The sequence below is a fragment of the Salmo salar genome, chromosome ssa10 (genome assembly GCF_905237065.1).
Source record: "Salmo salar chromosome ssa10, Ssal_v3.1, whole genome shotgun sequence".
NCBI lineage: Eukaryota > Metazoa > Chordata > Actinopteri > Salmoniformes > Salmonidae > Salmo > Salmo salar.
Genome location: NC_059451.1, coordinates 114,713,032 through 114,730,864, shown reverse-complemented (window position 1 = coordinate 114,730,864; position 17,833 = coordinate 114,713,032). Strand labels below are relative to the sequence as shown.

Sequence of the window (17,833 nt, the reverse complement as noted above, 5' to 3'; positions counted from 1 at the left end):
CAACCAGGTTTTATGGACTGATTCCAGCACAGCATTTCCTGCTTGGAGGTCTCTGGTGGTATTTCAACCAGGTTTTATGGACTGATTCCAGCACAGTATTTCCTGCTTGGAGGTCTCTGGTGGTATTTCAACCAGGTTTTATGGACTGATTCCAGCACAGTATTTCCTGCTTGGAGGTCTCTGGTGGTATTCCAACCATCCTGTATAACAGATGTACTGTACACTCTTAGAAAAAAGGGTGCTATTTATAACCTATATAACCTTTATAATACATAATCTATAACCTGCCTTGGAACCTTTTTTGTTCCAGGCAGAACCCTTTTGGGTTCCATCTACAACCCCATCCATGGAATGCTTCTGAAGCTTGTAATTTCCACTGAGAAATGTCATACCTAATTTTCCTTTACAAAACACTGATCAACCCCTACAAAAATATCCATTAATTATAATCCACATAATAAGTCACATTTCTTGTTGCTCAAATGAAGCCCCTACATCTGTACACTGTGCTGCAATCTAATAAACTGTTTATGGACTGTTCTCATTCCTGTATTTCCTGGCCAGAGGTGGTCTCTGAGGTGTTCAACCAGCCTGTGCTGCTGTCTAATGGATCATTGTTTCCAGCCACTCAATCAGGTCCTCAATAAGGCCCAGGTAACTTTAACCACCGCTAGCTAAAAATGAATGGAAGAAATATGGCATGTGATCCCCTGTGACCAAAATCACCTGAAATCTCCTCAAATCAACTCCATATTTGGTTTGATGTTACGTGAAAATGATTTGGCCTTTTAAATAAATTCCATAGATTTTAAACTAACTGTGGCTCTAGTTAGCTGAAGTTTGTAGGGGCTGTTTAAAGAAAACCGAACCATGGATTACAATTTCTCCTGGCCCATGGACTACTTTCTGGGTGATGAACCATCTAACATCATGTTGTAAAATAGTGAACTACTCCTTTAAAAATACAGATTTTACTGACTGTCCCACTCTTGAATACAAACATAAAGAACTGCTGCACAGTACAGTATGATATCATCCTGTTCTAATAACACAGTACAGTATGATATCATCCTGTTCTAATAACACAGTACAGTATGATATCATCCTGTTCTAATAACACAGTACAGTATGATATCATCCTGTTCTAATAACACAGTACAGTATGATATCATCCTGTTCTAATAACACAGTACAGTATGACATCATCCTGTTCTAATAACACAGTACAGTATGACACCATCCTGTTCTAATAACACAGTACAGTATGACATCATCCTGTTCTAATAACACAGTACAGTATGACATCATCCTGTTCTAATAACACAGTACAGTATGACTAAATCCTCTTCTAATAACACAGTACAGTATGACATCATCAGTACAGTATGATATCATCCTCTTCTAATAACACAGTACAGTATGATATCATCCTGTTCTAATAACACAGTACAGTATGACATCATCCTGTTCTAATAACACAGTACAGTATGACACCATCCTGTTCTAATAACACAGTACAGTATGACATCATCCTGTTCTAATAACACAGTACAGTATGACTAAATCCTCTTCTAATAACACAGTACAGTATGACATCATCACTACAGTATGATATCATCCTCTTCTAATAACACAGTACAGTATGACATCATCCTGTTCTAATAACACAGTACAGTATGACATCATCCTGTTCTAATAACACAGTACAGTATGATATCATCCTGTTCTAATAACACAGTACAGTATGATATCATCCTCTTCTAATAACACAGTACAGTATGATATCATCCTGTTCTAATAACACAGTACAGTATGACATCATCCTGTTCTAATAACACAGTACAGTATGATATCATCCTGTTCTAATAACACAGTACAGTATGATATCATCCTGTTCTAATAACACAGTACAGTATGACATCATCCTCTTCTAATAACACAGTACAGTATGACATCATCCTGTTCTAATAACACAGTACAGTATGACATCATCCTCTTCTAATAACACAGTACAGTATGACATCATCCTCTTCTAATAACATACAATAACATTACAGTAGATCTGTTCTGGGTGACACAGACAAAGACAGAATCAGCATATGCTTTGGGAGCTAGAGCCAACAATCACTCTCAAAACGGGGTTCCTGTCATAAACAACTCTATCATATCAAACAGTCTCTCCACTTTTACTCATCATAAAGGTCTTCATCATTATAGGGACAGTATTGTATTGATCCAAGCCTAAAGCCAGTGGAGTGTCTTCATCATTATAGGGACAGTATTGTGTTGATCCAAGCCTAAAGCCAGGGGAGTGTCTTCATCATTATAGGGACAGTATTGTATTGATCCAAGCCTAAAGCCAGTGGAGTGTCTTCATCATTATAGGGACAGTATTGTATTGATCCAAGCCTAAAGCCAGTGGAGTGTCTTCATCATTATAGGGACAGTATTGTATTGAGCCGCTAAAGCCAGTGGAGTGTCTTCATCATTATAGGGACAGTATTGTATTGATCCAAGCCTAAAGCCAGTGGAGTGTCTTCATCATTATACGACAGTATTGTATTGAGCCAAGCCTAAAGCCAGTGGAGTGTCTTCATCATTATAGGGACAGTATTGTATTGATCCAAGCCTAAAGCCAGTGGAGTGTCTTCATCATTACACGGACAGTATTGTATTGATCCAAGCCTAAAGCCAGTGGAGTGTCTTCATCATTATAGGGACAGTATTGTATTGATCCAAGCCTAAAGCCAGTGGAGTGTCTTCATCATTATAGGGACAGTATTGTATTGATCCAAGCCTAAAGCCAGTGGAATGTCTTCATCATTATAGGGACAGTATTGTATTGATCCAAGCCTAAAGCCAGTGGAGTGTCTTCATCATTATAGGGACAGTATTGTACTGAGCCAAGCCTAAAGCCAGTGGAGTGTCTTCATCATTATAGGGACAGTATTGTACTGAGCCAAGCCTAAAGCCAGTGGAGTGTCTTCATCATTATAGGGACAGTATTGTACTGAGCCAAGCCTAAAGCCAGTGGAGTGTCTTCATCATTATAGGGACAGTATTGTACTGAGCCAAGCCTAAAGCCAGGGGAATGTCTTCATCATACTACACACAGTATTGTACTGAGCCAAGCCTAAAGCCAGTGGAGTGTCTTCATCATACTACACACAGTATTGTATTGATCCAAGCCTAAAGCCAGTGGAGTGTCTTCATCATTATAGGGACAGTATTGTATTGATCCAAGCCTAAAGCCAGTGGAGTGTCTTCATCATACTACACACAGTATTGTATTGATCCAAGCCTAAAGCCAGTGGAGTGTCTTCATCATTATAGGGACAGTATTGTATTGATCCAAGCCTAAAGCCAGTGGAGTGTCTTCATCATACTACACACAGTATTGTATTGAGCCAAGCCTAAAGCCAGTGGAGTGTCTTCATCATTATAGGGACAGTATTGTATTGATCCAAGCCTAAAGCCAGTGGAATGTCTTCATCATACTACACACAGTATTGTATTGAGCCAAGCCTAAAGCCAGTGGAGTGTCTTCATCATACTACACACAGTATTGTACTGAGCCAAGCCTAAAGCCAGTGGAGTGTCTTCATCATACTACACACAGTATTGTACTGAGCCAAGCCTAAAGCCAGTGGAGTGTCTTCATCATACTACACACAGTATTGTACTGAGCCAAGCCTAAAGCCAGTGGAGTGTCTTCATCATTATAGGGACAGTATTGTATTGATCCAAGCCTAAAGCCAGTGGAGTGTCTTCATCATACTACACACAGTATTGTACTGAGCCAAGTACACTGCTTGCACAATTATTAGGCAAATTGTATTCCTCTGGATTAATTTTATTGTTGAACAACCACAATGCTCTCAGTCAATCCAAAATGTTATTGAACCTCAAACCTGAATGTTTAACAAAGGAAAAGTGAGTTTTGTCTTTCTCAGGGAAATATATAAGTGTGCAGAATTATTAGGCAACTATTAGTGTGCAGAATTATTAGGCAACTAAATTACAAAAATAATTTCTCTCAACTCACTTGTTTATTCTCAATTTTTAGAGTAAGTGTAAGAGATAAGTAATACAAAATGACAATTATATAACATTTTTGGCCTTTCAAAAATATTTTGTGACCAATATAGCCACCCTTATTTTCAATAACTGCCATGAGCCTTCCATCCATGGAGTCTGTCAGTTTCTTGATCTGTTCACGATCAATTTTCGCTGAAGCAGCAACCACATCCTCCCAAATGCTGTTCAAAAAGGTGTATTGTCTTCCATCACTGTAAATCTCACGTTTGAGAAGGGCCCACAAGTTCTCAATAGGATTTGAGTCAGGTGAGGAAGGGGGCCAGGTCATTATTCAGGCATCTTTGAGGCCCTTGCTGAATAGCCAAGCAGTGGAGTACTTGGATGCATGTGATGGAGCATTGTCCTGCATAAAGATCATGGCCTTCTGGAATGCTGAGGACTTCTTCCTGTACTACTGTTTGACAAAATAATCTTCCAGAAACTGGCAGTAGGTTTGGGAGTTGAGTTTCAGTCCATCTTCAACCCGAAAAAGTCCAACTACCTCATCCTCAATGATAGCAGCCCATACCAGTACCCCTCCTTCACCTTGCTGGCACCTGACTCAAAGTGGTGCCCTGTGTCCATTACTGATCCAGCCACGGGCCCATCCATTTGGTCCATCAAGAGTCACTTTCATTTCACCTGTTCATAAAACCTTTGAAAAATCTGTCTTCAGGTATTTCTTTGCCCAATCTTGACACTTCAACTTGTGAATCTTATTCAGTGGTGGTCTTGTTTCAGTCTTCTTGAGCTTGACCATGTCTCTGAGCACTTGACACCTTGTACTTCTGAACACTCCAGGTAGGTTGCAGTTCTGGAATACGGTGGCACTGGAGGATAATGGGTTCCTGGTAGTTTGACATTTAATTATTCTCAAGTCTTTTGCAGTTAATTTGCGCCTTTTCTTCCCCATGCGTTTTTTTGCGCCCCAGTTGACTATTCGCAACAAAACGTTTGAATGTCCGGTGATCACACCTCAATAGTTTAGCTATTTAAAGAGTGTCGCATCCGTCTGAAAGGCATTTTACATTTTTGGCTTTTCAGTGTCAGTTAAATGTATTTTTTGGCCCATTTTACCTGAGGTAATGAGGCTTCCTAATAATTATGCACACCTTGATATAAGGTGTTATTCACCTTCGCCACACCCTCCCTCATTACACAAATACATATCACCTGAAAATGATTAAATCCAATAAGCATTCAAGTTTATATGGTTTTGAGTTCAAAAATGTGAATAGAAACAATGATAACATCAGAATACTCACTTGCCTAATAATTGTGCACGCAGTGTAAGTGTCATCATAACCCCCATCTGCCAGAGAAGTGTCCAAATGGCCAAAAGGCTGGTCACATATGGTGTTGATGATCGATGGTCAGTTAGGCCCTCTACACTGCCTGATCTCAACCCTCTACACACGTCCAGAGAAGAGGACTAAGCTAGTTAGACCCCAGGTCTATCAAACACAAACACTTCAACCTGGCCCCCTGTCCTCTTCAGATACAAATCCGAAGTACAGAAAACCTACTGTAATAATACACCAGAAAAATGTGACATTTGCCCTGAGAAGGATACTCGAAAGTAGTTTGAATCGTTGAAATCATTATTGAAAACATGAATAGTGGTTCTGCGAGCCTAATAGAATGCTGATGCTTGTATAATACCACTCCCAGAGAGTCCCAGGGTGACAGGGAAGATGCTGAAACTTGTATAATACCACTCCCAGAGAGTCCCAGGGTGACAGGGAAGATGCTGAAACTTGTATAATACCACTCCCAGAGAGTCCCAGGGTGACAGGGAAGATGCTGAAACTTTGGGGAAGGTGAGTCTCATCACCATCTCTGACCTCCATTAAAGTGTACAGTAAGAGAGACTACAACAGTAAGCCATGTATTTCAAAATGATGATGATAGTCCCAGACTGGCAGGAACATCCCCCGGGGGAGGTGAAATACTCCTCGCACTCTATGACCGTCGCCACAGTCACAACCCCCTAAAGACACAACCCCCAAAGACTAAACCCCTTAGTGAAAGTCTCCTCACCCTCTGTGACCTACTATATCTAATTAAGTGCATAGATGACATGTATTTTTCCCCCTGCTCCTGTTCCGAGGTAAGTGCATGATAATGGTCCATACTAAATCAAAACTAATTTCACACATATATTATTTAGTATATGTAAAGACAAGATTAAATCAAATCAAATTTGATTACAATACAACCTTACATTGAAATGCTTACAAGCAAACAGAGAGCAGCAGCAGCCTAAAAATGGGTGTGGGGAGGTCAATGCAAATAGTCCGGACAGCCATTTAATTAGCTGTTCAGGAGTCTTATGGCTTGGGGGTAGAAGCTGTTAAAAAGCCTGTTGGACCTAGACTTGGGTGGCTGTCTCATTGTCGTCGGTGATCAGGCCTACCACTGTTGTGTCATCTGCAAACCTAATGATGGTGTTGGAGTTATGCCTGGCCATGCAGTCATTGGTGAACAGGGAGTACAGGAGGGGACTAAGCACACACCACTGAGGGGCCCCCGTGTTGAGGATCAGCGTGGCAGATGTGTTGCTACCTGTTGTGGTTCCACCTGTCACCAGAGGGCAGCAGAGACCGTCCTATTACTCATTACGATTTCCCTGTTAAAAGAGGTGTGTTTTCTGGTTTATTTTCAGAAGCTTGAATTGTTTACCTTGTGCGTTTGTTTCCTGATGAGTTTTCGTCACTTAGTGTTTGTTGTTTTTTCCAGTGTACTGTGATCCTGGGGCTACTGTTTATCAGTAAAGTATTTATGTTTATCCTTAACCACTGATTCCTCGTCTGGTCTCTTCTCTGCACCTAGGTCCAAACTCACCACGTCACAGTTACCTACCCTTACCACCTGGGGGCGGCCCCCGTCAGGTAGTTCATGATCGAGTTGCAATAGGAGGTGTTTAGTCCCAGGCCCTTAGCTTAGTGAATAGTCTGATGGGTAACAATATTACCCTATCCCTTGTGAATGATATATTATCACTTGTGAATGATGCCTAGCTTGTGTGTAGGCAGGCAAGAAACAGCGCATGCCTTTTATTTGCGACTTTTTCAAATCATAGTCCCACACCTCATGTAGCCTAGCCCATGGGCCTATGTGTTTTGATAAGGTTCGGACATGTATCACAACTAAACTGGCCAAATAACTTCTTAAAATTAAGCACATGAATCCACTTTACAACTGGTGTAGAGCCTAACGTGCATACTGTACATAGGCAGCGTGTGAGTTTGGGGAAGATAATTTCCCCCATAAATATGCACCTTTATAATAAAGCGTTACATGCATAATCACATTTGTAGTCTTTTACACTAATTGATTGCATTTTGGAACACTCGTGCTTATAGCCTACTGTCGTGTGTGCATTGCTGCGCTTATTATGTGAAGAAATAGCCTAATATTTGATCAACATTTTAAGCTAAACGTTCTCATCTGTTGCATCAGCCTCATTGCTTTTAAACTGTTTTTTGATGCAAGTGGTTGTATTAATTTGGGATCCATCGCATCCCACAACTGTCCCAGACTATGTTTTGAATATTTATTTCTCGCACAGAAGGAAAGTTGACCAATAGAATAGGTCAACTTTAGTACTACGGGGGATAGTAGATTGCCATAGGCTCGTGCATTTGCTGTTCGTTAGGCTTACTCATCTTGTTGGCTGACGAAAAGTAAATGTGGACAGGTTTTCTATCTTCAATATGCGCCTCGGAATTCGATAAGAAGGAAGTGCGCAGTTGCGTCCTGTCGATGTGTCTGTCTTCACTTGTAGCCTAATTCGCAGCTGAGATAGATGCCTGTGAGAAGAACCCGATCACGTGATGGGCAATGGCTAATTTGAATTGAGATATCTGAGAGAGCCATGTGAGTGAGAGGTGCTTCGGAACACGCAGCCGGGAGAAGGGAATTATAATTATTTGTCACACCCTGATCTGTTTCACCTGTCTTCGTGATTGTCTCCACCCCCCTCTAGGTGTCTCCCATCTTCCCCATTATCCCCTGTGTATTTTTACCTGTGTTCTCTGTTTGTCTGTTGCCAGTTTGTTTTGTTCGTAAAACCTACCAGCATTTGTTTCCCTGGTCCTGTCTGTTTTCCTGCTCTTTTCTAGTCCTTCCTGTTTTTGACCGTTCTGCCTGCCCTGACCCTGAGACTGCCAGCCGTTTTGTACCTTACCCCACCATTCTGGATTACTGACCCCTGCCTGCCCTGACCCTGAGACTGCTTGCCATTCTGGACCCGTTTCACCCTTTCTGGATTACTGACCCCTGCTTGCCTTGACCTGTCGTTTGCCTGCCCTTGTGGTTGTGATAAACTCTTGTTACTTCTACACTGTCTGCATCTGTGTCTTACCTAAACGTGATATTATCATATTCAGCCCAAGGGCACAACGGCCACTGACCGGAAAAGGCATGGATTTTTTTAGGGGGCACTCGGAGGATGCTGCCGGGAAATTCGAGGCATTATCAAGTGCTTGTCAAATGATAAATGAGAGACTGATAAAGTGTGTGCAGCCTGTGCAAGAAGCAAATCAGAGCCAATGCCTTTCATGCAACTTTTTTCAAATTATCATTAGAGTTGCACCATGCAGACTTATAATGTATATATTTTTTTAACATATAGCCCAACGTTTGTATCACAACTAAAGTTGCAAAACAACTCTAAATTAAGCATATAGGAGAACCAGTTTATTTGCCAACTGTTCAACACAGAATAGCGCACTCCCTCAGAAATTGTTTGGAGAAAAGATCCTTTCTACTTTATTCAGCTATGTTCAATTGTATTCTTCATACTATAAACTCCCCAAACATATGGAAGAAGGTACTCTGTTCAGATTAGACTAAAATTGAGCTTTTTGGCCATCAAGGAAAACGTTATGTCTGGCACAAACCCAACACCTCCCATCACCCCGAGAACACCATTATTCTGGCCATCATGCTGTGGGGATGTTTTTCATCGGCAGGGACTGATCAAAATTGAAGGAATGATGGATGGCGCTAAATACAGGGAAATTCTTCCAGAGATTTGAGAGGACAAGCAAGATGATGACCCTAAGCATACTGCTAAAGCAACACTCAAGTGTTTAAGGGGAAACATTTAAATGTCTTGTAATGGCCTAGTCAAAGCCCAGACCTCAATCCAATTGAGAATTTGTGGTATGACTTAAAGATTGCTGTACACCAGCGGAACCCACCCAACTTGAAGGAGCTGGAGCAGTTTTGCCTTGAAGAATGGGCAAAAATCCCAGTGGCTAGATGTGCCTAGTTTATAGAGACATACCCCAAGAGACTTGCAGCTGTAATTGCTGCGAATGGTGGCTCTACAAAGTATTGAACTTGGGGGGGGGGGTGAATAGTTATGCACGCTCAAGTTTTCTGTTTTTTTCTCTTATTTCTTGTTTGTTTCACAATAAAAAATATTTTGCATCTTCAAAGTGGTAGGCATGTTGTGTAAATCAAATGATACAAACCCCCCCAAAATCCATTTTAATTCCAGGTTGTAAGGCAACAAAATAGGAAAAATGCCAAGGGGGGTGAATACTTTCGCAAGCCACTGTAACGAGGGCTCAGGACTGGAGGGGGCGTGACGAGATCCATGTCAACCCCCCAAACAGGAAATCTCACCCTTGTCTTTTAATCTGGTTAATCTAGTTACATTTGGACTACAGCGAGTCTGAGACAGAGAGGGCACTACACCCACACACACCCGCTCACATGCACGCACCAACACACACACACACACGCACACACGCAAAAGAAAACATGGGGGAGGGGAACCAGATGCTTAACTTAACAAAATAACATTTCGCACAAAATCAGATCCCAAAATTCGGCTTACTGTAATGCTTTATACTGAATGACCCTGCATGCACGGCTTACACACACACACACACACACACACACACACACACACACACACACACACACACACACACACACACACACACACACACACACACACACACACACACACACACACACATTAATTAAGGGAAAAGTGTTGCTCTGTGGTCAACATCCCAATGCGTCATTAAAGCCTGATGAAATTAATGACTTTGTCCCTGATCAGCCAACATGGACTCTACAACACACAGAATGGATTAGAAGATGCTGAGCCCTCCATTTTACTCCTCTTATCTGTTCACTAACGGTTGCTTTTGTCTTTGGCTGTGTCCCAAGAAAATATTGACACCCTGGATAAATATGAGCAAAAATTACTGTTTAAAATAAATAATTCAAATACTGAGCTACACTACATGACCAAAAGTATGTGGACACCTGCTCGTCGAACATCTCAATCCAAAATCATGGGTATTAATATGGAGTTGGTCCCCCCTTTGCTGCTAGATGTTGAAATATTGTTGCAGGGACTTGCTTCCATTCAGCCACAACAGCATTAGTGAGGTTAGCACTGATGTTGGGCGATTAGGCCTGACTCGCAGTTGGCGTTCCAATTCATCCCAAAGGTGTTCAATGGGGTTGAGGTCAGGGCTCTGTGCAGGCCAGTCAAGTTATTCCACACCAAAATCGACAACCATTTCTGTATGGACTTCGCTTTGTGCACGGGGCATTGTCATGCTGAAACAGGAAAAGGGCCTTCCCCAAACTGCTGTCACAAAGTTGGAAGCACAGAATAGTCTGTATGCTGTAACGTGAAGATTTCCCTTCACTGGAACTAAGGGACCTAGCCCAAACCATGAAAAACAGCCCCAGTCCATTATTCCTCCTCCTCCAAACTTTTCAGTTGGCACTGTTCATTCGGGCAGTTAGCATTCTCCTGGCATCCGCCAAACCCAGATTCGTCCATCTGACTGCCAGATGGTGAAGTGTCATTCATAACTTCAGAGAACGTGTTCCCACTGCTCCAGAGTCCAATGGTGGCGAGCTTTACACCACTCCAGCCGACACTTGGCATTGTGCATGGTGAACCTAGGCTTGTGTGCTTCTGCTCGGCCATGGAAACCCATTTCATGAAGCTCCCGACAAACAGTTATTGTGCTGACATTGCTTCCAGAGGCAGCTTGGAATTCAATAGTGAGTGTTGCAACCGAGGACAGACAATTTTTGGATGATTTTCAGCGGTCCCGTTCTGTGAGCTTGTGTGGCCTACCACTTTCCGGCTGAGCCGTTGTTGCTCATAGATGTTTTCATTTCACAATACCAGCACTTACAGTTGACCGGGGCAGCTCTAGCAGGGAAGAAATTTGATTATCTGACTTGTTGGAAAGGTGGCATCCTATGACGGAAGGTCACTGAGCTCTTCAGTAAGGTTATTCTACTGCAAACGTTTGTCTATGGAGATTGCATGGCTGTGTGTTCGATTTTATACACCTGTCAGCAATGGGTGTGGCTGAAATTGCAGTGGACATTGTATGCTCATACAATTGCTTAGAGAAAGAGATTTTGTTTAACAAGTGATATATAATTTTTTCTTGGTAGGTAGGGGTAAAGGTTGTTGGCACCCATGTTTTCAATGCCTTTCAATACCTCACCTTGTGAGGATAACAACACTGAGCATTTTCTAAAATGTTTGATGAGTTGGAGGACACACTGGGAGGGACCTTAGACCATTCCTCCATACAGAATCCTTCCAGATCCTTGATATGCTTTGTCTGCGCTTATGGACTGCCCTCTTCAATTCAAACCACAGGTTTTCAATGGGTTTTAAATCCGGAGACTGAGATGGCCATTTCAAAATGTTGATATTATTAACTATTTCCCTTCGGATTTTTATATGTGCTTGGGGTTATTGTCTTGCTGGAAAATCCACTTGCGGGCAAGTTTCAGCCTCCTGGAAGAGGCAACCAGGTTTTTGGCTAAAATATCCCGGTACTGGGTCATGATGCCGTTGACCATAACAAGGACCAGTGGAAGCAAAATAGCCCCATAACATCAAAGATCCACCACCATATTTTATAGCAGGTCCAGTGCCTTGCAAAAGTATTCACCCCCTTGTCGTTTTTTTCCTATTATGTTGCATTACAACCTGTAACTTAAATGGATTTTTATTTGGATTTCATGTAATGGACATGCACAAAATAGTCCAAATTGGTGAAGTGAAATGAAAAAAATTACTTGTTAAAAAAAATTTACAAAAAATTTAAAACGGAAAAGAGGTGCCTGCATATGTATTAACCCCCTTTGCTATGAAGCCCCTAAATAAGATCTGGTGCAACCAATTACCTTCAGAAGTCACATAATTAGTTAAATAAAGTCCACCTGTGTGCAATCTAAGTGTCACATGATCTGTCACATGATCTCAGTAGGCCCCAGAGTCTGCAGCACCACTAAGCAAGGGACACCACCAAGAAAGCAGCACTATGAAGACCAAGGAGCTCTCCAAACAGATCAGGGACAAAGCTGTGGAGAAGTACAGATCAGGGTTGGGTTATGAAAAAATATCAGAAGCTTTGAACATCCCACGGAGCACCATGAAATCCATTATAGATTTTTTTTAAGAATATTGCACCACAACAAACCTGTCAAGACAGGGCCGCCCACCAAAACTCACAGACCAGGCAAGGAGGGCATTAATCAGAGGGGCAACAAGGAGACCAAAGATAACCCTGAAGGAGCTGCAAAGCTCCACAGCGGAGATTGGAGTAATTGTCCATAGGACCACTTTAAGCCGTACACTCCACAGAGCTGGGCTTTACGGAAGAGTGGCCAGAAAAAAATAAACAAACATGGAGACTTCCCAAACAAATGGAAGAAGGTACTCTGGTCAGATGAGACTAGAATTGAGCTTTTTGGCCATTAAGGAAAACGTTATGTCTGGCACAAACCCAACACTTCTCATCACCCCGAGAACAACATCCCCACAGTGAAGCATGGTGGTGGCAGCATCATGCTGTGGGATATTTTTCATCGGCAGGGACTGGGAAACTGGTCAGAATTGAAGGAATGATGGATTGAGCTAAATACAGGGAAATTCTTGAGGGAAACCTGTTTCAGTCTTCCAGAGATTTGAGACTGGGACGGAGGTTCACCTTCCAGGAGGACAACGACCCTAAGCATACTGCTAAAGCAACACTCGAGTGGTTCAAGGGGAAACATTTAAATGTCTTGGAATGGCCTAGTCAAAGCCCAGACCTCAATCCAATAGAGAATATGTGGTATGACTTAAAGATTGCTGTACACCAGCGGAACCCATCCAACTTGAAGGAGCTGGAGCAGTTTTGCCTTGAAGAATGGGCAACAATCCCAGTGGCTAGATGTGCCAACCTTATAGAGGCATACCCCAAGAGACTTGCAGCTGTAATTGCTGCAAAAGGTGGCTCTACAAAATATTGAACTTGGGGGGGTGAATAGTTATGCATGCTCAAGTTTTCTGTTTTTTTGTCTTATTTCTTGTTTGTTTCACAATAAAAAATATTTTGCTTATTCAAAGTGGTAGGCATGTTGTGTAAATCAAATGATACAATTTTAATTCCAGGTTGTAAGGCAACAAAATAGGAAAAATGCCAAGGAGGTGAATACTTTCGCAAGCCACTGTATGGGGTTATTTTTGTGCCAAAGCACTGCTTTTGCCCAGGGCCGGATTACCGAACGTTGTTTTTGGAGATCGGGGGGCATATGATAACAAAATATGAATATTATCTCAGTCTCATGGCAAAATGTGTAGAATAGCAGGAAATTAGCTTTAAAACTGTAAAATCTTCTCAGCCTCATGGAAAAATGTGAACAAAGGCATGAGATGAGCTATAAAACAGCACTATTTTTTCCCCTGCCCCATGGCAAAAAGACAAGCAATGTTATATAATGACTGTATGTGTCTGTGTATGTGTGTGTCAAATAAATTAAAATGTTATTGGTCACATACACGTGATTAGCAGATGTTATTGCGGGTGTAGCGAAATGCTTGTGCTTCTCGTTCCGACAGTGCAGTAATATCTAACGAGTAGTATCTAACAATTCCCCAACAACTACCTAATACACTCAAATCTAAGTAAAGGAATGGAATTAAGAATATATAAATATATGGATGACCAATGTCAGAGCGGCATAGACTGAGATACAATAGATGGTATAGAATACAGTACACACATATATATTAGTGTGTGTGTGCAGATGTGTGTGTGTGTACAGTGCATTCGGAAAGTATTCAGACCCCTTGACTTTTTCCACATTTTGATATGCTACAGCCTTACTCTAAAATTGATTAAATTAAATGTTTTCCTCATCAATCTACACATAATACCCCATAATGAAAAATTAACCAAAAAAAGAATAAGAAATACCTTATTTACAAAGTATTCAGACCCTTGACTATGAGATTCGAAATTGAGCTCAGGTACATCCTGTTTCCATTGATCATCCTTGAGATGTTTCTACAAGTTGATTGGAGTCCACCTGTGGTAAATTCTATTGATTGGACATGATTTGGAAAGGCACACACCTGTCTATATTACGTCCCACAGTTGACAGTGCATGTCAGAGCAAAAATCAAGCCATGAGGTCAAAAGAATTGTCCGTCGAGCTCTGAGACAGAATTGTGTCGAGGCACAGATCTGGGGAAGCGTAACAAAAAATGTCTGTAGCATTGAAAGTCCCCAAGAACACAATGGCCTCCATCATTCTTAAATGGAAGAAGTTTGGAACCACAAAGACTCTTCCTAGAGCTGGCAGCCCGGCCAAACTGAGCAATCGGGGGAGAAGGGCCTTGGTCAGTGAGGTGACCAAGAACCCGATGGTCATTCTGGAGGATCTCCAGAGTTCCTCTGTGGAGATGGGAGAACCTTCCAGAAGGACAACCATCGCTGCAGCATTCCACCAATCAGGCCTTTATTGTAGAGTTGCTAGACAGAAGCCACTCCTCAGTAAAAGGCACATGACAGCCCACTTGGAGTTTGCCAAAAGGCATCTAAAGGACTCTCAGACCATGAGAAACAAGATTCTCTGGTCTGATGAAATCAAGATTGAACTCTTTGTCCTGAATGCCAAGCATCATGTCTGGAGGAAACCTGGCACCATTCCTATGGTGAAGCATGGCGATGGCAGCATCATGCTGTGGGGATGTTTTTTAGCAGCAGGGACTGGGAGACTAGTCAGGATCAAGGCACAGATGAACGGAGCAAAGTACAGAGAGATCCTTGATGAAAACCTGCTCCAGAGCGCTCAGGACCTCAGACTGGGGCGAAGGTTCACCTTACAACAGGATAACGACCCTAAGCACACAGCCAAGACAACGCAGGAGTGGCTTCGGGACAAGTCTCTGAATGTCCTTGAGTGGTCCAGCCAGAGCCCGGACTTGAACCCGATCTATCATTTCTGGAGAGACTTGAAAATAGCTGTGCAGCGACGCTCTCCATCCAATCTGACAGAGTTTAAGAGGATCTGCAGAGAATAATGGGAAAAACTCCCCAAATGCAGGTGTGCCAATCTTGTAGCGTTATACCCAAGAAGACTTGAGGCTGTAATCGCTACCAAAGGTGCTTCAACAAAGTACTGAGTAATGGGTCAGGATACTTATGTAAATGTGATATTTCCGTTTTTTTAAATAAATTTGCAACAATTTCAAAAAATCTGTTTTTGCTTTACCATTGTGGGGTATTCTATGTCGATTTAATACATTTTTGAATAAGGCTGTAATGTAACAAAATGTGGAAAAACTCCAGGGGTCTAAAAACTATGCACTTCATGTGTGTGTCGAAAGGATAGGGGGGGTGGGGGCAGTATTTTCTGCTCATGCATTCTCATTTCGATGCCAAATCCACCACTAGTGTGCATGGCCAAAGAGCTCTATTTTAATGTTATCCAACAAATGTAAATGCCTGGAGTTTGCTAAATGGCATCCTTCCCAATGTGTTCTCCAACTCATAAAACATTTTAGAAAAACATTCAGTGCCATTATCCTCACAAGGTGAGGTATTGAAAGGTATTTAAAACAGGGGTGTCAATAATTTTGACCCATACTTAAACTTTTTTATTTTTATTACTTGTTAAACAAAATCGCTTTGTCTGAGCAATTGTATTATTAAAATAATATAATTTCCCCCCAAAATGTGAGCGTACAATGTAGCTCAGTATTTGAATTATTTATTTTATACAGTCATTTTTGCTCATCTATATCAAGGATGTCAATCATTTCAGACCCAACTATAAAAAGTACTCCAGAGTGACGCAGCGGTCTAAGACACTGCATCTCAGTGCTAGAGGCGTCACTACAGACACCCTGGTTTGAATCCAGGCTGTATCACAACCGGCCGTGATTGGGAGTTCCATAGGGCGGCGCACAATTGGCTCAGCGTCGTCGGGGTTTGCCCGGTGTAGGCCGTCATTGTAAATAAGAATTTGTTCTTAACTGACTTGCCTAGTTAAATAAAAGGTTAAAAAAATATTAATAATAATTGTGCACTACTTTTTGATCACAACCCGACTCTGGTCAAAAGCAGTGTACACTATAAAGAGAATAGGGTGCCATTTCAGATGCAGCCTCATTTTCACAGAGTCTTGTCTACTCTGCTCAGGGTCGCTGCTCTGTCTCACAAACTCTCGTCTACTCTGCTCAGGGTTGCTGCTCTGTCTCACAGAGTCTTGTCTGCTCGCTGCTCTGTCTCAGAGGTTCTGACCCAATCCATCCAGTGAAAAAAAGGAAAACACCAATGTTTCGCATCCTACATCATAGTAGCCCAGTACATCTCAGTGATGTGAAATACAGACAGCAACGAATGCAGCGAGTGATTTACCAGGGAGGGAGGGAAGGAGGTTGTGTGCCTGTGTCTACAAGGCCCTTTCATAGTTCGGAAATAGGATTTTGTGTCACTTCTGGTTATATCCAGCAGAATTAACATGTGCAATTTACTAAAAGGGTGTGCACCCACTTGCATAGTGACACACACACACACACACACACACACACACACACACACACACACACACACACACACACACACACACACACACACACACACACACACACACACACACACACACACACACACACACACACACACACACACACACACACATTATATAACATTGAATGTCTATGTTCGGCGGCCCAAGCATTACATAACACTGCTCAGTGAACCAGGAGACCCTTGGGCACCTCTGACCAGTCCACAGAGATAAAGAGATGAGCCATTTAATAACACTAAAAAGAAAAAAAAAGATTCTGTCCCCAGACTCCCTAAAATTCCTAATTCTGTGAGAAAAACAAACCAATCAATACACAGACAATTAAAGGAAGGACAGAGACAGACATCCAGATTCAGCCTTTAACCAGTATGTACAAGAGACAACAATAATGATTTATTGCTTCCTTGATTCATCCACTTCACTGGATGAAATGCACGAAAACTACACACACCAAAACAAGAAGCACATACTACACACACTCAAAGAGTCACATGACACACTAAAATATGTATTCGAATCATGGGCAAAAAGCCTTCTGAGACACAGCATTTTTACCTGGTCAGCTCAGGGATTTTACCTTGTCAGCTCGGTTACTGGCCCAACGCTCTAACCACTAGGCTACTGGTCAATAATAGTGCACTACGTAGGGAATGGGATGCCATTCGGCACCACCAAGTGTTTTCTTCCCTCTTGGACAGGGATGTTATCGCGTAAGAGGGAAAAGGCCAGTGGCTGGCAATCAATGGAGTAAAGACTGTCTCACTGTGGTTTCACTGAGCCACTTCAGAGAGGGAGGGTTAACAGAGGCCAATCACCCACAGTCCCATTGCAATTCCATGATCAAATGCAATCTCCTCGCTAGCTATTCTGCTCTTCAGTCTTC

At 42.1% G+C, this 17,833-nt stretch overlaps 1 protein-coding gene across 6 annotated transcripts in view; it reads right to left on the bottom strand.

The window, feature by feature from the left end:
• LOC106561615 (SH3 and multiple ankyrin repeat domains protein 2) overlaps nucleotides 1–17,833 on the bottom strand; it is a 163,025-nt gene that overhangs the window by 18,760 nt on the left and 126,432 nt on the right. The gene's annotated exons all lie outside the window — the stretch shown is intronic.